The sequence below is a fragment of the Megascapheus bottae genome, chromosome 2 (assembly GCF_031878675.1).
Source record: "Megascapheus bottae isolate mThoBot1 chromosome 2, mThoBot2.hap1, whole genome shotgun sequence".
NCBI classification, from domain to species: domain Eukaryota; kingdom Metazoa; phylum Chordata; class Mammalia; order Rodentia; family Geomyidae; genus Megascapheus; species Megascapheus bottae.
Window position 1 is genome coordinate 63,666,915 of NC_143510.1, and position 21,921 is coordinate 63,688,835.

Genomic DNA, 21,921 nt, shown 5'->3' on the forward strand with positions numbered 1-21,921 from the left:
ACACTCTACCACTAGGCCAAACTCCTGATCTCATGGCCTCATATCTAAAATATATCAACAGCTCAAGAAAGTGAATCACTCCAAAACTAATCTCCAAAGTAACAACCATCCCATTAAAAATGGGCCAAAGATTTAAAGAGAGTCTTCTCTGAAGAAGAAACAAAAATGGCCTATAGACACATGAAGAAATGCTCAACATCTCAGGTCAGAAAAGTCATGCAAATTAAAACAACACTAAGATTCCACCTCACTCCAGTTAGAATGGCCAGGATCAGGAAAACTAATAACAACAGATGCTGGAAGGGGATGTGGCCAGGAGGGATTCCTACTACACTGTTGGTGGGAGTGCAAACTCATTCAACCACTATGGAAAGCAGTACGGCAGTGCCTCAAAAGGCTAAACATAGAGCTTCTTATGACTCAGCAATTCCACTACTTGGCATTTACCCAACCATCCAGAAACTAGGGCATACTAAATCCACCTATTTCACTTAAAAAAAAATGTGTTCTTTCAATAATACTCTGGAACCAAGAGATGACACACAATTTCTATAGCACGAGCAAAGGTAAAAGGCCCAGAGGACAGTGAGGTTTTGCATTTCTTTCTATTGGTCTTATACAGGAACTCCCAACTGCAAATACATTCTGAAGTCAGTTTGACAGGAAAAGCACTGTGAGTTTGACATTTTAAGTACAAAGCTTTTCTATTCTACCTTTATTTAGTGTCCATAGTCTCTCATTAATTTTTTTCTAATGTACTAGAAATACTACAAATAGTCAAATGAACATACTGGGTTATATATATAATCATTTTTTTTTCTTGTCCTATTGTGTAGCAGTAGCTTAACTTTTCCTTGATAGGAGAACTATCATTTCAATTATTCTAGCTTTGCTTTTTTTGTTGTTTTTCTTTAGATTGTTGGACAACAGTCTGGTGGAGTCTAAATATCATCCTTGATCTTCAATTAAGTGTAGACCTGAAACCTTGAAAAGAACTTTCTTCTTTGATAATTAAGAACTAAGAGGGAGCAGATTATAAAGATGAGAATTCTGAAGGCCTCGGTATAAAGCCAGTGCTACTTCTGATACTTGTTTGTGATGACTGGGAAAAACTGTACCTTGTATTAGATGATGAGTAAAAACAAGTATCACATCCAATAGGATGTAGGTCAAATTTCACAGAATACTGTTTTTTCTAACTGGAATTGCAATGTAGGATCAATAAATCCCATAGTCTTAAGATATTTGCTACATATACTTAGTGAAAGCAATACTTAGGTAGTGCACTATCATAGAAAATTCATTCCATAAGTCTATGAATGGTGACACTGGCAAAGATAAGAAAGAGGCAAAAGGCAAATTCATATCCAGAATAGATGTCATTCCTAGAAGGACATGTTCCTTTTCCCCAGGAAAAGAAATTTCTGAAGTTAGTTAATATCTGGTGAGCTCCCTTAGGAAACAATGTCTTTCAAGGTGAGGGTATTGACCTCCGCTTTGGGCAAAGTTGCACACCCAACAGCCGTAGAATACAAATCAGTGATGTTATGGAGTACACATTGCTGCACCCCTCCTTGTAGCTCTTCTAGAGCAGTGCAATTCTATATATGGCCCATTGAATAAACACCTGGATGACCACCTGGAGAAGGAGTCCAACTGACATTTATAGGATGTCTTCTTATTGAGTGTCTACTCAGCAGTGAGTAGTGTTTATTGAGTAAATGTCCATGAATAGGCATTACTAAAGTTTGACCATCTCTATTTGCAAGTAAAAAGACCATTTAGATTTATGGCTCAAAATCTACTTATCCATGTGTTTCTTTCCACTCTTCTTTCTCAATTATCCTTGAAATGAGGTATTGGCATATCTGTTAAGTTATAGGGAAAGGACATTTGTAAACAAAACAAAATTTCCTTGATTAGTCCGAGAAAAAGCTCATTAAAAAATCAACATGGGTTGAAGAGTAGAAGGACTATTATAGGAAAACACATTACAGGAGTCTAAGCCACCTTTTATGCTGATTACTCATACTTTTTAGAATGACCATTCATATGAGCTATTACCTTTCTACTTTTTTGGACTGTGGCTACACAAGAATAGATTTGTAGATCAATGAATCAAATAATTCCCAGTTCAATTTGACCAAAACAGTTTTTGTCACTCTTGGAGGTCTATGGACAAGTACTAGGTCTTTATGAGGATTCAGTATCAATCTAGAAGCTATTTTTTCAGAAGGACATCTGATACCAACAAACCAGGGTACAATTTTGTTTTAAAAGAGTGGTGTACTGTGAGTTTAAAGGCTCTGGACTTGTATAAAATGTCCTTCTTCAGAAAATATTGGAACAGCAGAAGTGACTATGAGAAATCCTGGCTCAAAGTTCAGAGAGAATTACAAAAGTATTGAGGTGAGTTTTGGATATTCCAAGCGTATGATTTTATAAGCTCTATAGCAAGCAAGCTGCCATGGCTTGAGCCTATAACCTTAACTATTTTGGAGGCAGAGATTGAGACTCTATATTAGGGAAAAGCTGAGTACAGTGGCATGCATCTGTGTTCCGAATGATATAGGTAGGTGCAAGTAGGAAGAAGCCTAGGCCAATGTATTGATGCTGAAAGCACAGTTCAAATAGTCATGTGCCTGGTTAGAAAGTCCAAAGCTCAGAGTTCAATCCCAGTAACACAGAACATCTACAACAATAACAACAACACAAAATGAACTCCAGACCACCAGCATTTTAGAAACTTACCTTGTGACAAAGTTCTACATCATTTTGAGGTTAACACCTATGATTTGATTTACATATATTTCACTAAAGCAATCTGTATGTTTGCTATTTCCAGCCGAAAAGGTCTAGTCAATAAGTGTGTAAATGTGAAATCATTGATTTTTCTTTGAAGGAATCAAATGATCTATTCTCTGAAAACTGTATTATGACAGAAGATAGGAGTTTACTTATCTCTGAAATCAGATTGTGAATTGGATGCTTGTCCTCTGGTGAAAGCAAACTGCTTCAGTTTCTCTCTTAATGAATGGTTTAAAAATGTCAATATCTATATACATCGGTCTCTCCTTACAGGTGGCTGATACATACCAATACTTCAGTGGGTGCCAGAAACCACAGATAGTACTAAATCTTACACAAATTGTTTTCTCCCATGCACACATATTTGCAATTGTGTTTAACTTATTAATTAGGCCCTGTAAGGGATTGCTAGCAATAATAAGAAGATAAGAGAACTTTTTAAATACTGTTTGAAAGCTACCTAACACTTAATAATTGATTATTTCTGAAAATTTCCATCTAGTATTGATGGCCCCAAACTGACACCAGGCAATCGAAATTGCAGGGAGTGGATGAGATGGGCTAGTGTACCCTGTTAATTGAGGAACCCATGAAACTTAACTGTGTAACAATCCTCCATCTCCAACAATGATTATCTATTAACTCATATGACAGTAGCTTGTTGTGCTCAATCTGAATATTAATTCTGCTTGTAGAAATCAAGCAGAGTGGTCTATCTTTCTTTCCTCATAAGCTCTAAAGATTGAATATAATTTTCTTATTAGTTATTTTGATAAATTAGAGATCCCCTCCAAATACTGCATTTGATATTTCTTTTAATGTGCAGAATGGTGTCAGTGTTGGATTCAGAAACATTATTTCCAATGGGGTGGAGAGGAGACTTTTCTATAACAACAAAAGAACCCCTTACTCCTGTGTGTTCAGGAAATCATGGATTTATTTTCTTTTATTTCATTATCCATTTTCACTCAGGGTAAAATTACAAAGGTCAGCAAGGAATGGTTAATGTCCAGAAAAGCTGCAAACTAAGGGAATCTAGAAAGTGTGAAAATGTACATTTTTATCTTTTGGTTCTGGGAAATTCATATCCTATTAGGTATTATATTTTAAAACTATCAAAGTTGTGTAAAAAGCTCAATTTCCCCAAAATGTGAAATATGAAATATAAAGTTGACTTTTACCCAGCACCTTTTAGAGGTATATTAAAAAAACAAACAAACATGTAATTCACAGGAATCAGCTGACCCTATAGGGCTGGATGATAGAGAGTTTTGAATATAAAAAGTTCAATTTCCTCAAGTGAAATTTCAACAAACTTCCCTTGGGGATAGTTTCTGTCATAGAGCATTTATTACCTTGAATAATGTGAAAGGGAAAATGGTACAAAGGAAATAATTTCTGCTAAATGAAAGTAATCATCAACTCTCACATGATAAACTATCCATATTTTAAAAAGAATACAGTGTAGTAGAAAATCCTGGTGCTTTCATGACAGTTTGGAGAAGGAGGTTTTATTTGCAGGGCAACGCAAGTACACATACTCAGTTTTACAGCTCTTATATCCACAGATAGACGTCTGAAAATTGTCAAAATCTACAAAATGGTTTACTTTGTGCTCTGTCCAAACAAGCAGGAAGGCCAAGCTCCCTAAGCACAGGTTCTCAGCACAAGGCAGCAACAGTAAATAAGAGAGAGGCTCTTAGAGAAACCAAGTCAGAGATGAAAGTTCAGTGTGGCCCAGGGGACCAGTGGAAGCTGTCACGACTCACTGAGCTTTGCTGGAAGAGGAAATATAAATCACTACCATGGAGCTTCCAGGAAAATTGGCTAATGACCTGTTTCTTGGAAGGAGACATTGCTTTTACCCTAAGCAGCAAATCTCTAAGTAGCTGAAGATTGCAATTCCATAAGGAAAAAGTACATAATAAAGAAGAACTATACTGATTAAAAAGTTAAAAGATGAAAGAAAAATGTCTTGTTGAAATGTCTTCTTTTTCTAAGGCTCAGTCAGTTTTTCTCTTTATGAAAACTTGAAGTGTTTTCTCTGGTCTGAAATAAATTTACTAGATTTGTTTCTTAAGGATATTTGTTTGATTTAGAGGGAAGGTAAAGAGCCAATGTAGGTACAAAATAAAATTAAAAGAAGTGCTTTTTTTTTGTTTGATTGAAACTTCAAAACCACCTTCTCATGTCCCCCTCTACTTTTTTTTAGTGCCCTGAAGTCACTTTAAAGGTATTAAAATATTTTCTACTAGGAGGCAAACTTTTTATTGTTAAATTATAAAATATTTTCTATGGGGAAGCAAACTTTTTTATTAAGTTATATTATTCTTTGGAAAAAAAACCTGTGGTTTATTTTTACTATCAAGTTTTTCAAGTATACCAGGCAGCAAGAGAACTATGGCTTTGTGATGCAGAATCTTTGGCTGATTTTCAAGATATACAGCCTTGATTGTAAAATCTGTCTTAAACAGGCTGACTTTCTGCTATGCACCTGTCGTTCCTTTTATGACTTCTTAGTGTGTTATATTGCTTGTAGGAATGGATTGTTCAGAGACAAGGGGAGATAATGTATTAGAAGCCATGTAAATCAGCATTTATGAATCAATTTCCAGTGCAATTTCAGCACTGCTGCAGAATCCTACACAATATCTCATAATAGAGACCTATGGAAGTCAACACCCAAATAATAAATAATTCAAGAATGCTAAACATTACTATGCACTTAGACAAATAACCAGTAAAATTCCTGACATTAGAGAAAGCAACAATAATCAATGTTGCTTTTGACATCATCTCCCTCATGGAAATGTTCACTATCCCTTTCTTCATTGAATAAACTCTTGGGGTTTTTGGCTTCATTAACATATGTTGTCATAAGATTCCTTATCTCTACCTAAATTGGAAAAATGAAAATGTTCATATTAAACTCATATTTAACATATGAAACTTCCAGAAAACATTCCCTTGACAGTGAATATAATTGAAATATATTATATCTACTTACAGAAAATAGAGCTTCCTGTTATTTGGCCCAGGCAATAGGAAATGAATCATTTTATTTTGGCCTAGCAAGCAATTAAAATTTAAACTTCTATTTTCTTGGTTTCTTAAGTAAAATGAAATTTTATTTATCAGTCAAGAGACTCAAGAATTGTATCTTCCCCAAAAGCTTTATTTTATTGAGAAAAATTTATTAGATAGAGGCCAAAGAAAACTCCATGATGTAGTACATATTTTTCTGTTCTTTCAGTATTCCTACCTATTTTGAGATACACAATCATACTGTAGCTCTGTGAGTTTCAAGCCTCATCTGAGTTAGGTAAGTCATGGGAAACTAGTTATACATTGGCTAGAATCATACGATTAAGCTCAAATCATCTTCTTATTTTGATTCCAGACATTAAAGAAACTATTTGGGGGAAAATATGAAGGGAAATTCTTATTCATCTAGAGTTATCAGAATTTTCTTAGCTCAATCAGTGAACATTCTATCATCTTCAGATTCCTATGAAATTACAATTAGACAAAGAAGCTATGAGCAAAAATCACAAATGTTGAGTGGCTAGGATAATGTCTCTATAAAAGTCTTCTTTCTACTTATACTTTATATTACTTTTATTTACAGATCACAGAAAATTCTTTTTTAAAATTTTATTGTTGGGGTAATCTATAGAGTGTTTACAGTTACATTCATCAAGTAGTGGGTGCATTACTTCTTGCACACTGATACTCCTTCTCATGATTTGTCCCCATTTCCCTCCCCCAAACCCTTCCCAATCATCTTGTTTCCCCCTTCCCTTAACTAGTTCAAATAAACAAACAAATATATATACAATATACCAGGTAAGAAAATCAGATACAGTAATTACATGAGATTAACCATAAGGGGAATAAAGAGAAAAGAAATAACAGTACATTAAGAACAATAATCACAAAGATAAACCTCTTGGTTCCATATCCTGGAGGTCATTTCATTTAGTCTCATCCTATGTGCACAGCTTTTGAGCTATTGTGATCCTTTGCTAGGAGAGTCCTAGATTTGTACTAATTATGTCAAATGAGGGAAACCGTTGAGCCTTTGTTCCTTTAGGTCTGGCTTACTTGACTTAGTATGATTTTTTCCAAGTCTTTCCATTTCCTTACCAGTGGAGCGATGCCATTCTTTCTGATGGGAGCATAGAATTCCATTTGTGTATAAGTATCACATTTTGATCCAATCATCTACTTAGGGGCATCTGGGTTGGTTCCATATCTTTGCTATGGTAAATAGAGCTGCAATGAAAATCATTGTAGTAGTAAGTTTAATGTGCCCTTGTTTCTGGACATTTGGGTAAATACCAACGGATGGAATTGCTGGGTCATAGGGGAACTCTATGTTTAGTCTTTTGAGGAACTGCCATACTGCTTTTCAGAGTGGTTGAACAAGTTTATACTCCTATCAACAGTGTAGTAGTGATCCCTCCTGGCCACATCCCCACCAGCATCTGTTGTCATTAGATCATCTTGATCATGGCCATTCTTACTAGAGTGAGGTGGAATCTCAAAGTTGTTTTGATTCACATTTCTTTTATGGCCAGAGATAGGGAGTATTTCTTCATGTGTCTGTAGGCCATTCTTATTTCCTCTTCAGAGAAGTCTCTCTTTAAGTCTTTAGCCCACCTTTTAATAGGCTGGTTGTTTTACTGAGGATTTGTTTTTGAGAGGTTCATTTTTATTAGCTGGAGGTATATTTTATATATGAGGCCCTTATCAGTTGTTTGGTTAGTGAAGACCTTCTCCCACTCCGTGGGCTTTCTATTTAACTTGCTAGCTATGTCCTTTGTCATATAGAAGCTCTGCAATTTAATGCAATCCCATTTATCCAGACTTTCTCTGATTTGTTGTGTTTCTTGGTCCTTATTAAGAAAGTTTCGACCTGTGCCAAAGAGACCTACTGTATCTCCTACTCCTTCTTGTAAAGTTTTCAGTGTATCTGCTTTTACCTCGAAGCCTTTGGTCCATTTGGAATTAATCCTGGTGCAAGGTGACATAGAAGGATCCAACCTTAGTTTTCTACATGTGCTTAACCAGTTCTACCAGCACCATTTGTGCTCCGGCAAGTGACGCCCAAACAGGGACTTGAATCCTGGACCCTCAGATGTTGGGGACTGACTGTGGGGTCAGTGACCATGATTGTGGGGTCAGTGACCTTGGACCCATACAATTGTGTATGCAAGGTAGTAGCTCTTATCATGATTTTGGGCTGTGTCAATCACTTCTCATTTAACCTGTTGGGGACTTGATAGATTCTCATTTAACCTATCTGGGACTTGATTGCTTCTCATTTAACCTATTTGAGACTTGATACTGTTTGTACAAATGTAGCTCCTGGCAGTTCCCTAGTTTAAAGAAGTGTATTTAAGGTCAGAACTTGAAATAAACTGGGCTACAGTCTTGGGCTACAGGCTTGGGCTACAGGCTTCTTTAGCTGTGGCTGCTGATTCAGGCTGTAGCCCTCCTGAACCCCATCTGTTTGTCTCTCTTCTATTTTTTTCCTAGTCCCTGCTCCCTATTTCAGGAATCCCAATTTGCTGCCGGCTGGCTCAGGAACTACATGTGCTTAACCAGTTCTACCAGCACCATTTGTTGAAGAGGCTGTCTTTCTTCCATACTATATTTTGGCTCCCTAATTGAAGATTAGGTGTCCATAGATTGTGGGTTGATTTCCGGATCTTCAGGCCTGCTCTTGTGCCAGTACCAGAAAATTCTTAATAGTATCATGATGCTGTCAAGTTAGTAGCCATTTTCATCAGTCCCATTTTTGTGAAAAAGTTTCAGTGAGATGAATTAATTTCTTTGTATCAGCTATTCTAACTGAATGCTGTTTGTTTATTTATTTATGGCAGTATTTCAGTTTGAACTCAGAATCCTGCTATTTGCTCAGCAGTTGAATTATCCTGTTGGACCCCCCCCCACACCCATACCCAATTATTTTATGCTTGTTATATTTTTCAATATGATCTCACTTTTTATCCACAAGGCTGGCCCTGACTACAGTACTCTTAGTTATGCTTTTTACATAGTTGAAATGACATGTCATAGAGAAGTTTTGTTGTTGTTGTTTACTTTTGCTTACCAGTCCTGGCACTTGAACTCAGGGCCTGAGCTCTGCCCTTGGGCTTTCTCAAGGCTACAGCTCTACCACTTGAACTGCAATACCATTTCTGGCTTTTTCTATGTGTGTGACACTGAGGAATTGAACCCAGGTCTTTGTGTATGCTAGGGGAAATGGGGACAAAAACATGACAAGGGGTATCAATGTGTGAGAAGTAAAGCACATACTATCTAGTGAATGAAACTGTAACCCCTCTAATCATTACCCAGACAATAAATAAATTAAAAAAGAAAGAAATGAGATGTCACAGAAATACATGCCACCTTACCCAAATTTATCTTACGGGATCTTGTGAACTTCCCAATCTCTGCCTGTTCAACAGTTATGTATTGCACTTGTGAGCCACCACTACATCTTGTTTCAATTTCTCTATGTGCAGACAATGAGGAGCAGTTGCCAAGAAAATAACTTTGATCTTTAGTTTGTTAAATAATGATATCAGTCATAGTTGTTAGGACAGGAAAAGATCACCAATGGAAGCCAAATCATCAACAACTATCTAAACCAGCTAAGGACAATAGTAATGCTCTGGTCTTTACCGCCCTATCTTGACCTTTGTAAATGAGCAGAGAGTATGCCCTCACAAAGATTAATCCTTAAAAATATACATGAACATAAACCCCAAATAATAAAGTCAGTAATTGTTTTGTTTTAGGGAAGCTATTAGTAAGTATTAAATATTTAACAGCTCCATCTTCTTCAGACTCTCCCTTAATGTTTCTATAGTGGCAGTGGTGACATCACAAGCACTTTGGTGATGAAGCCACTCAGGGATCCATTAGATAAGAATGGGGTGTCGATGGAGGTGGTTAGGGAGAAACATTAGCTTTTTTCTTTTACAAGGAGAAGACCAGGGGAGGAAGATGTTAGCTTATTTTTTAGGGGAAATGTTGCAGCAATTTTAAAAGGAAATAGCTCTTGAAGAATGTAAGTATGTTAAGTAAACACATTTTGTATGTTTTTCTGAAATCAATGGCCTTTATAAGATAAAATACCTCTAGCCAAATACATCAGTTGTGATCATATAAAACTCCAATTATATATTCAACTATGTGTCATTTAGCCATCGTGATAACAGAGTGAGAAAACATGGAAAATGTCTTCTCGATGAAGCTCATTTCTGTAAAAATAAACACAAATGTTTTCCTAAAATAATGGCCATGACAACTAAGTATACAGTGATTTTTAATGTTTTTAAAGCATTTGGGTAAAAATACAGAGGTAATTATGAAGCCATCACAGTATAGAGTCACACAAAATACAGGATGTCTGCTATCTACTGACTTTTTTTCTGATAGTAGAATCAATATATGCAGGGTCTGAGAAAAATGTTATGTTAGTTTTCTTTGCTATTCAAGGAGAAAAGGAAATGTATCATTTTTCTGCCAAATGATGAAATTGGGAATGTTACTTTTATTCTCTAAGAAAAATATTTTTATGTTTTGTGTGCTTTCTTTAGAGATACATCAAAATATTAGCATAACACAATTTTAAAGCTTTTTCTGAATACACTACAGTGGCAGTTTTAATTCAGATTCATGGCTTCCTTAGAGTACTGTGATGACATAAGGTTAAAGACATTCAGTTTGTGTGGGTTATTTCACTAATGTACACTTTCCTTGGGAAAGATCTAGGCAAGATGCCTAATTCATATATATTCATTTGCATAATGTTGTCTTTTTGAATCCTAAGATGTGTAATTGATCATCAAAAGCAAGCTCAGTCAAAATTGCAGCAGATGGAAACTTTATTAATTCAAACCATAGTAGTAGGTTGGTGACCTTAACAAGCTTTAACCCCTCTTACAGTCCCTTGAGACAAAAAGTAATTGTTTGTGGAATTTGAGATGCTATTGATTGAAAGCTCAATGGCATCTCCTAGGTCCACTAAGACAGAAAAGGCAAATAGAGAATGAGCTAAGGCTATATCTATTTGCTTTGCAAAGTGGCTTAGAAAGCTTATGGTGGAGAAAATATTGTGTTCCCAGGATAGTAAATATTTTTCATCTTCAGAATTTTACTTTTAGACTACTTCTGAATGAGGATTAAAATATTTCAAACTCTAAAAAAGAAAAAAATGAGGTTATTTTATTATGATATTTAATCAGAAGCAAGTACTTTAACTCAACTGGTAGTTCAAGGACATATACTATTATGAATTTTCTTTGATTAAAAAATCTTGCTCACCCCCAAGCAAGGGGCTAGACTAATCAGACTAATCATTAGATTGAGCTCTTTGATGTTGCAAGAATGTTATTTCAAATGAAGGTAGAAAAAATTCTGAGGATAGCCATAGTCTTAAATATAAAATGTAGACACATATAGAGACTTTATATCCTTCCTCATAAGTTTTATGACAAAGTCAAGTTATGCTTTTAACAATAAATTTTTATAAGTGAAACAATTTATTTTAATTAATTTATATTACAAATCCACATATACAATTTTAACATGATTAGTGAGCATGGAAAAACAGTTCAGAAAAAGGAAATTTGTAAAGTAGTAAGAAGGCAGGCCTTCATTTTCATATTTGGGGGTAATATGGTCTTGAACTCAGGATTTGCTAGACAGGTGCTTGTCACTTGAGCCAAGACCTCAGTCCCTGGGTAGGTACATAGCTATAAAGATATACTTCATGTTCCTTAAAATATAATTTTCATGCTGCTTTAGGAACTAAACAGAGGGCTTTGAATATGCTGGACAACTCATACTGAGCAAGTACTTTGCCATTTGACTGAAGCACCCAGATTTTCAGGTTTTAGCTTTTGTTAGTTCTATTTTTGTAAGAGAAGATCTCATTTTTTTTGTCCCAGGCTCATATGTCACTTTGTAGACAAAGCTGTCTGAGTTTTATTGTCATACCAAGTCAGCCTAATTGAAATAGGGAAGGGAAAAGGGAAAACAAGATGACCGGGAGGTGGAGGGAGGAGGGAAAGTGGGAGAAAAAACATGAGAAGGGGTATCAATGTGCAAGAAGTAATGACCTACTACCTGAAGAATGTAACTCTAACTCCTTGATTCATTGCACCAAAAATAAAATTTTAAAAAGTAAAAAAGTAATGAAACCACTACCTGAGGAATGTAACCCGTCTGTACATCAGTCTGACAATAAATTACAATTTTTAAAAAAGGTCAGCTCCAATGTTTTCTTTCTTTTTATTTTTAATTAATAAAGGGGTTACAGTTATATTTGCCAGATCGTAGGTATATTACTTCACATACATGGATACCCATTCTCATGTTTTTGCCTCATTTCTCTCCTCCACCCCCTATTTCAAATAAACATATATACAATATACCAAATAACAAGGTAAGATACTATAACAATATGAGAATAATTAACGGTCAACAAAAGAGATGAGAAATAACAGTACATTAAGAACAACAATGACACATTATATGGCTCTTATTTCCATATCCTGGAGGTCCTTTCATTTAGCCGCATCCTATATGGTCTTTTGTATCTTGGTTTTGGCTATTGTAATCCTCTGCTAGGAGAGTCCAAGGTTTGTACTAATTATTACACATGTGGGAAACCATTGAGCCTATGTTCCTTTGAGTCTGGCTTATTTCACTTAATATGACTTGTACCAACTCTTTCCATTTCCTTACAAATGGGGTAATGGCAGCATAGAATTTCATTGTGTGTAAATATCACATCTTGTTGATCCAATCACCTACTGAGGGGCATCTGGGTTGGTTCCATATCTTTGCTATGGTAAATAGTGCTGCAACGAACATCGTGTTGTGCTAGTGGGTTTAGTATGTCCTTGTTTCTGGATGATTGGGTAAATGCCATGTAGTGAAATTGCTTCCTCCAATGTTTTCTTAATAAGATTTTTATCTGTTACTTCCTCAGTACCTGGGATTTCAGGTATGTACCACCACATCCAATTAAAAAGAACAGAATATTCTAGGCATCAGCTTAGACATGTAGTCAAACTATTTTAAGTTTGCTTTTCCTTAGGAATATTTAAAAATCTGTAAGAAATATGAGTAGATAGCAAACTCTTTGACATGTAAAATTAGCACGTGGATAAACTTTGCTGATAAAAAGATGCTTTCTAACAAAAGTAAGCCTTATAAAATCTACTGACCAATTTTATATCTACAGATAGGCCTCCCTGAATAAGATGCACATGAGATGTTTGCATCAATGAAGTACAATTTAATACTCTCAAAATGTGAATGAGAATTTCAAAGTATTTAAATGGAAGATCTTTGTTAACTTGTCGAAGTGTAACTAAGGAAGTAGAAGCAGCAATCCCATTTGTATGTTTAAGAATCAAAGTGATTGATTCCTTTATTTTATTTTATTTTATTTTATTTTTGCCAGCCTAGGGCTTGAGTTCAGGGCCTGAGCTTTCTCAAGGCTAGGCCGTACCACTTGAGCCACAGCACCACTTCCAGCTTTTTCTATGTATGTGATACTGAAGAATAAAACCTGGGTCTTCATGCATGCTAGACAAGTATTCTACCAGGCCAAACTCCCAGCAAAAGCGACTTATTTTTTCACACAGGATGAAAACACTGTTGTTTCCTTAGCCTCTGTGAATCTCCAAAGCAACAGAATCAGAACCTGTGGATCTCCAATCTCAATATATAATTTAGAAGTCTTGATATGGCTGCTTTGATAAAGTGCTGGGAAGGTAATAAGTGTAAATGAAGGCTGCTCCATTTCCCAGCTTCCCAGCAAGTTTATCTTGGGTGTGTGCTCACAAATCAATGATTTTCTCATCGAAATGTAATGCTTTTTGGTAATGCTGGAAAAGTTGGAAGCTGCAGGTGGTAAAGAAAAGCTATAGCAGTTGTGAGAACAACAATTATTCCTAGGCAAACTTGGTTTGATAGAAGGAGTAACTGGCTTGCTGAGTTTGAATTACTTTTCTATTTGATAATTACAAGAAAGTATGGAGAGAAACCATAGTTGGAAAAGGGGTTCTCTGGGATCAACTTTCCTTGACAATAAATCATCCAAGACAAAAATCACCAGGAAATATTTGATATGTGCATATGTGGCTATTTGAAATCAGATAGGGAAGGGAGGGAAATGACCAAGACATGAGAAAGGGTATCAATGTATGTGAAGTAACACACCCTCTATCTGGTGAATATAATGTAACCCTTCTATTAATTACAATAAAATATATGGAAAAGAAAAAAAGAATCATCAGGAAGTTTTGTCTATCACGTGCCAAGTAAGCAATTTCAAGGCTATATAAAGCCAGAATATATTCAATGGATATTTAATATAAGCCTAGTTTTAATCATAAGCCAGTTTGAGAAATAATAATTTAGTTAAAAATTATGTATTTTAGGAACCATAAAAAGTCTTCATGAAGTTATTCTGTTTTCTGTTAATACCTGCAAATTTCCCCTTCCCTTACTTAAATCTGGCTATATCGGTTCTTTTGATTCAGTATAAATGAAAGCAGTGAAAAGGTAGAGCTGGCATTCTTACATCTTTCAATGCAGCCTGGTCTTCCCGACCCACTTGTACTAACAGAATTTAGGACAATGAATGTGTGTGTTATCCATGGTCAAAAAGCAAAATGCATTGATAGCTTTTTCTTCAGCTTATTCTTGAATCATCTCCTGTGAGTGCCAGGTTACAAAAATGTGCAAGCATCTCTACAGAGGCATATTTATGCCAAGGAACTGAGTCTCAATAAAAAAAAAAACATTCGCACGGAATTGATGCATTGTGTAATTGGCCATAGAGTAAAATATATTGGAAGTGATCTTGTCTCAGTCAGTATTTCAGAAAACTGCAGCTCTTGAGTAAGACTCTATGAAAGACACCAAGCCATAAGCTTGCATCCTGACTAAACTTTTCTTGGGTTTTATACCTGTCATTCTTGTGATATATAAAGGTTTAATTTTTAACTGTAAATTATATGTTGACAGTCCTAGGGCTTGAACTCAGGGCCTAGGCATGTTCTTGAGCTTTCTCAAGGCTAGAGTTTAACCACTTCAGCCACACACCACTTGCGGCTTTTTCTGTGTATGTGGTACTGAGGAGTTGAACCCCAGTCTTTTTGAGTGTTAGGCAAGCACTGTACCACTAGGCCAAACTCCCAGCCCATTAACTGGTAAATTTGAGGGTAATTTAAAAAAAAAAACTACCAGAGGAGCTATAAAACTACAGTTTCTGGAATTTTACATTTCATACTGATCTTTCAGAGTAGCAGATTCTCTCGGTAAAAAGGTTGTTGGGTTTCGTTTCTTACTACTTCCCGTCTATAGACACATGGAAGGAGGTATTTATCCTACTGTACTCTTGTCCTGTTGGTTTGAGCTTCAATTGTTCCAGTCCTGCTTTGCATGAAACAGAGGCACTGAACAGGTCCTGGAAAATTTCCATTGCAAGGGGTAAATTTTGATAAGTGAAGCTACAAAATCTAGGTACAGTCTAGAAAGGGATATGTTTGTGCATCTTTGTACAAAATTGTTTCAAATCTAAGCAAAGTTAATCTCTTCATCAGCATCTGGTTTGGGGAAATTCAGCCAGAAGCCTGGCTAGAGTTCCCAGAAACAAGGGGCTTCACTATGGTACACAGGAATTATTTGATATGAAATCCTTAATGGATCCCTATGAAGATACCAATTACCCTTAGTATAAAGTCCTGGCCTTTTTCTCTCTAAGCTCCTCTTTCTTGTCTACTGTAACTTAATGGTGCTTCTACATCATGCTATATTATACAGCATGCACTTGTGATTCCTCAGATAACCATACTGGTTTTATTCATTTGTACCTTTGAAAATGCCCTTCCAATTTGCAGGAATACTCTTTACTTCTCTTAGTTAGCTTCCATCACTAATCACCGCTGAAGCTTCAGTGATCCATTCATATCTCTTTCCTAGTATGCAGAAGCTTTCTTTCAGCATACATTGCATTTCTAGACTACTATCACACAAGAGTATAACCACACAATACACAAAAATAGCATAAAGGGGAGAGTCTGTGTCTGTTTTTTATTCTTCTTCATATCCTGAGAAAATGTGTAGTCTGTGAAATAATTATACAGAAGAATTTAGATTGTTAGAAGTCAGGAGGAATGCTTGCATTTTGTGTGTGTGGGGAGAGAAATGATAGGTTATTAAAAGTAAAAATGCAACAAAAACAGTCATCGCACTGGCAATGTAAAATACAACCAAAGCAGTCATGGCACTGGTCTTATTAGTATACTATGGTGTTTTTAAAATGAACATCATTTAGGTATACTAGAGATACTATAAACTGTGATGTGGCAATTACTCTCTGGACTACAATATATGGTATAAATCATTGGTGGCATTAAATCTTGTCTATATGACCATAACATAAACTAAAGCTCCCTGTGCAGCACATATTTTTTTTAGTTGATTTCACTATCCTTGACTTGTAGTTTGTGAGTAGTCATGTAAGGACAGGAAAATTAAGGGTTATTTTATTTCAGTATTGAAAAAAATAAGTTCTCTAGGAAGGCTTATAGTTTAGAATTAAACACCCAGTAACTTATACATATATTTGCAATGTAAAGGAAGATCTCCTGGGATAATAATCCAGAAGAACAGAACTATCTGGCACTTTTGCTTGGGATGGACTCATACCTAGATCCTTCTGCCTGTATAGTACAGAGACTGTCCTCACCTTGTTTTGTGATAGGTCTGTCTAAACTTTCACAAGTTGTAATCATTGTATCTCAACTTCCAAAGCTGATTGGATGACAAGTGTTAACCACTATTGCTGACTCTGTTATAGTGGGTTCTGTCATTTTACCAATCTATTCCCTATTCCCCAGTGATGTTTCCAGTGGACCATTTAGTGTGCTTATTTTGCAGGAGAAAAAGAGGTGGTACATGTGCTGGTTGCACTCAAGGTCCTTCCGTGACAAAACTGCACTGGAGGCTAGAAAACATGCTTTGATAGTTTCGGAACTATTGAAAAGTAGATTTAAATACACATTTCTCAAATATATCAGTCTTATATAAGCAGTCTCCTTTTTCAATCAACATTGTCTGAATTCAAAGTAGTTAGATTTGCTTAGGTCACCAATAACTTCTGTTGATAAATATACACTTACTAAATGCTTTATGTATATATAGTATATAGTCTTCACTTGACCTTTCAGTTTTGTTGTTTTTCTACACTTCCATTTGCCTTATAAAAAGAATCAAGGAAGGGAAGGGGAATAACAAAATGATGAGACAAAGGATCAAGTGCAAATGAATGCAACAGTGGTACTCACAGACATGTTGTTGGAAACAAACTTTAAAATATGTGGAGGGAGGGAGAAAAAGAGGAATTGAATAACACTGTTAACAAGAAATTTATGCATTACATTATTTATGTCACTGTAACCCTCTGTACATCACCTTTACAGTAAATCAAAATATTAATTAATTAGGAGGCTGAGATCTGAGGATTATGGTTCTAAGCACTAGAAAGTCCATGAGTCTCTTATCTCCAATTAACCACCAGAAAACCAGAAGTAGTATTGTGCCTCAAAGGGAAGGGCAGTAGCCTTGAGCTGAAGAGTTCAGGAAAAGCACCCAGGCCAAGAGTTCAAGTTCCATGACCACCACCACCAACAGAAACAACAAAAAGAATTGTTAACTGTTAAGCCATTTGAATTTATTTAGATATACTATACTAGTCTTTTTTAAATTTTTTTTATTTTTTTTATTGTAATTAGTAAAAGGGTTACATGATATTTGCCAGATAGAAGGTGCATTAATTCACATACATTGATACCCTTTCACATGTCTTGGTACCCATTTCCCCCCCCCCCAAATCCCCCACCCGTCTTGGTTTTCCCCCCTTCCCTATCAAATTTCAAATATCCAAATACAAATAAATTCAATATATCAGATAACAAAGTGAGATACTATACCAATATGAGATAACCAAGGGACAGCAAAGGAGATGAGAGACAACATAGTACATTAAGGACAACAATCACTCATTATATGGCTTTTGTTTCACTATCCTGGAGGTCCTTTCAATTAGCTTCACATTATATGGCCTTATGTATCAAGATTTTGCTCTATTGCAATTCTCTGCTAGTAGAGCCCAAGGTTTCTACTGATTATGACGAATGAGGGAAACCATTGAGCCTAAGTTCCTTTGAGTCTGGCTTACTTCACTTAATATGATTTTTTCTAAGTCTTTCCATTTCCTAACAAATGGGGCTATGTCATTCTTTCTGACAGCAGCATAGAATTCCATTGTGTACAAATGCCACAACTTGTTGATTCACTCATCAACTGAGGGACATCTAGGTTGGTTCCATATCTTTGCTATGGTGAATAGTGCTGCAATGAACATGGTTGTGCTAGTGGGTTTAGTATGTCCTTGTTTCTGGGTGGTTGGGTAAATGCCAAGTAGTGGAATTGCTGGGTCATAGGGGAGTTCTATGTTTAGCCTTTTGAGGCACTGCCACACTGCTTTCCATAGTGGTTGAACGAGTTTGCACTCCCACCAACAGTGTAGTAGTGATCCCTTCTGGCCACATCCCCTCCAGCATCTGTTGTCATTCGTTTTCCTGATCCTGGCCACTCTAACTGGAGTGAGGTGGAATCTTAGAGTTGTTTTGATTTGCATTTCTTTTATGACCAGAGATGTTGAGCATTTCTTCATGTGTCTATAGGCTATTTTTGTTTCTTCTTCAAAGAAGACTCTCTTTAAGTCTTTGGCCCATTTTTCAATGGGATGGTTGTTACTTTGGAGGTCAGTTTTGGAATGATTCACTTTTTTGAGTTGTTGATATATTTTAGATATGAGGCCTTTGTCCGTTGTTTGGTTGGTGAAGATCTTCTCCCACTCTGTAGGCTTCCTGATTAGTTTACTAGCTATGTCCTTTGCCATACAAAAGCTCTGCAGTTTAATGCAGTCCCACTTATCCAGCCTTTCTCTGATTTGTTGTGATTCTTGGTCCTTATTAAGAAAGTTTCTACCTGTGCCAAGGAGGCCTAGTGTATCTCCTATTCCTTCCTGTAAAGTTTTCAGTGTGTCAGCTTTTACCTCCAGGTCTTTGATCCATTTGGAGTTAATTCTAGTGCAAGGTGACAAAGAAGGATCCAGCTTTAGTTTTCTGCAGGTGCTTAACCAGTTCTGCCAGCACAACTTGTTGAAGAGGCTGTCTTTCTTCCATTCTATTTTTTTGGCTCCCTTGTCAAAGATTAGGTGGCCATAAGTCTGTGGTTTAATATCTGGGTCCTCAGTTCTATTCCATTGGTCTTCAGGCCTGTTCCTGTGCCAGTACCAAGCTGTTTTGAGAATTATAACTCTGTAATAGAGTCTAAAGTTTGGAATTGAGATTCCTCCAGCGCTGTTCTTTCTGCTAAGAAGTGTTTTTGCTATACGGGGTCTTTTATTATTCCATATGAAATTTTGGATTGCCTCTTCTATTTCTTTAAAGAATGACATTGGGATGTTGATGGGTATTGCATTGACTTTGTAGATAGCTCTTGGCAAGATTCTCATTTTCACAATGTTGATTCTTCCAATCCAGGAGCATGGGAGATTTCCATTTCCTCATTTCTGCTTTAATTTCCTTTTTCAGGGTTTTAAAGTTTTCATCAAAAAGGTCCTTTACATTCTTAGTTAAGCTAATTCCTAGGTACTTTATTTTCTTTGAGGCTATTGTGAAAGGAGTTTCTTTCCTGATTATACTAGTCTTTTTTATTTTTCAGTATTGGGGCTTGAACTTAGGGTCTGGGCATTTACCTTGGACACTTTTTCCTCAGGGTTATCACTCTGCCTCTTGAGCCACAGAGCCACTTCTTTCTTTTTCTGTGTATGTGATACCAAGGAGTCGAACCCAGGGTTTGGTGTATGCTAGGTGAGTACTCTACCACTAGGCCAAATTCTTGGTCCTAGATATACTATTCTTGTTAGTATTAATTGACAATTTTTTCCAGTACCATATTTTATTATTATAGGATCTTCTCCCCTAAACATATTGTATTTAAAATATAGTTTAAATTTTATTTTTTTTAATTTAGCTTTCTTGTCAAAGTGATGCACGGAACGTTTACAGCTACATATGTAAGATAATGAGTACCTTCTCTTGTTTTTTTCTCCCACTTTTCAACCCAATCCCCATCTCCAACCTGTAAAGTTCATTTCCAATATATTGTCTTGTCAGTATCGCTGTTGCATCGGTTCACCTTTCACCTTTGTCTCACCATTTTGTTATTCCTTTTCCCTTCCCCAGTTCAGAAAAAATATACACAGGTTACCAAAATGGAGTCCAAAATATGGAAGCAAGAGTTTTTTCTTTGTTGTTGTTTTTAATGTACTGTGTGATGTTATTTCTTGTTTTTGCCTCTGGCTTATCCCCGGTTGTCACTGTAACTTAAATTTTATTAAGCCATTTCAAAGGAAATTCAATGGACAATGACTTTCACTTATTTGAATACCAGAATAATGAGGATTTCCAATTTCACTAAAACATTCATGCCACAGAATTCCAGTTGTGGCCGAAAGAAAAGTTCATACTCTCACTAAACACCTGGGAGTCGGGGGGTAGGTGGAATAGTGCAATACAGTGATGTGACTGATTTAGTTCCTGTGGCTTCCATATGCTCATATCTTTTTTTTTGCCAGTCCTGGGCTTGTGCTCAAGGTCTGAGCACTGTACTTGGATTTTTCTCAAGGCTAGGGCTCTACCACTTGAGCCACAACACCACTTCTGGCTTTTTGCTACATATGTGGTACTGAGGAATTGAACCCGGGTCTTCGTGCATGCTAGGCAAGCACTCTACCACTAGGCCAAACTCCCGGCCCCATATGCTCATATCTTATATGAATGTTTTAAATCCATCTCCTTAATATAATATGAAGAATTCTGAAATAATGCTTTAATGATTCTTGCATCCTAAAAAGAGAAGAAAATTTCTTAAGACAGAACAAACAGTCTTGGTGTTATTGTTCTTTGTGGTAGAATAAATCACACTCTTGATGCTCTCAGCATTCCACCAATAAATAATCAATGTAAGTCACACTCTCCCTGGGATATAACTAAAAGCCTGCTTCCAGCAGACAAGGTCATTATAGGTAGACATATAGGAATATATATTCTCCAAGGAATACGTGGTATTCTTTCCTTGTCTAAGAGAGTCCTGATCTATTTTAAGTGCACTGTTATATTTGCTGTGAGAAGTGACATTTTAATGCATAATAAACTGAAGGGTTTTCTGATTTTGGATTGAACAGTTGCCATTAAACTATGATCATTTCAATTATTTTGCCCCTAATGCATGCATTTAGCTGCAATATCAGTGTAATGCAGAGGAGGAAAATCGCAGTTTCTTGAAATCTCCATTGTGTTCAGGTGACTGGTATGGGTTCATTAGGAAAATTAGAAAAACCAGATGACCTATTTCCTAGACCATATTTTACCTCTTTTGAGGTAAGTTGAGTGCCCTTCTTTTTTCCTGCCATTTCACTGAACTAGTGAAGATAATTTTACATGATGTAGCAGAGTTTCCTTTCAAGATGACAGGGTGGGAAATGGCTAGGGAGACCTGAACAGCTAAAGCCCTCAAGACTTCTTCTGCATGTTCAATAAAAGCACAGATCAGTGATCCATGAGGTAATACACAGCAGTCTCCAGGATAAACAAACTGGTGTGGATTTCATGGTAGAGTTTTCAGAGGACAGTACTGCAATAAGCAATCCAAACATTTTTTGGCCTGTATCTCAGATCATACTCAAAAAGAAAATTGGAAAATATTTAGTAGTTATCTATAGAATGTCTAGTCAGGCTTTGATTTAATTGCCTTTTGGAAATCATTGAATTTTCTTAACCTTTTTTTTCTTCCTATGAAATAATGCTAAGATAAAAATTTAAAATGGAGGAATAGCCATCAATAGATGCTGGATTCCTTCCCAGGAAGAGAAATTGTTCCTTCTTTTTTTCATATATTTTATTGTAATTAATAGAAGGATTACATTATATTTGCCAGATA

General features: G+C 36.2%; 1 long non-coding RNA gene across 2 annotated transcripts in view; it reads left to right on the top strand.

Moving 5' to 3' along the window:
* The first annotated feature begins 9,753 nt into the window (after positions 1-9,753).
* Positions 9,754-21,921, top strand: part of LOC150067231 (uncharacterized) — a 30,317-nt gene continuing 18,149 nt past the window's right edge. For both annotated transcript variants that reach the window (XR_016539524.1, XR_016539523.1), the window contains exon 1: positions 9,754-9,892. This is a non-coding gene — a long non-coding RNA (uncharacterized LOC150067231). The remainder of the gene's footprint in view (positions 9,893-21,921) is intronic.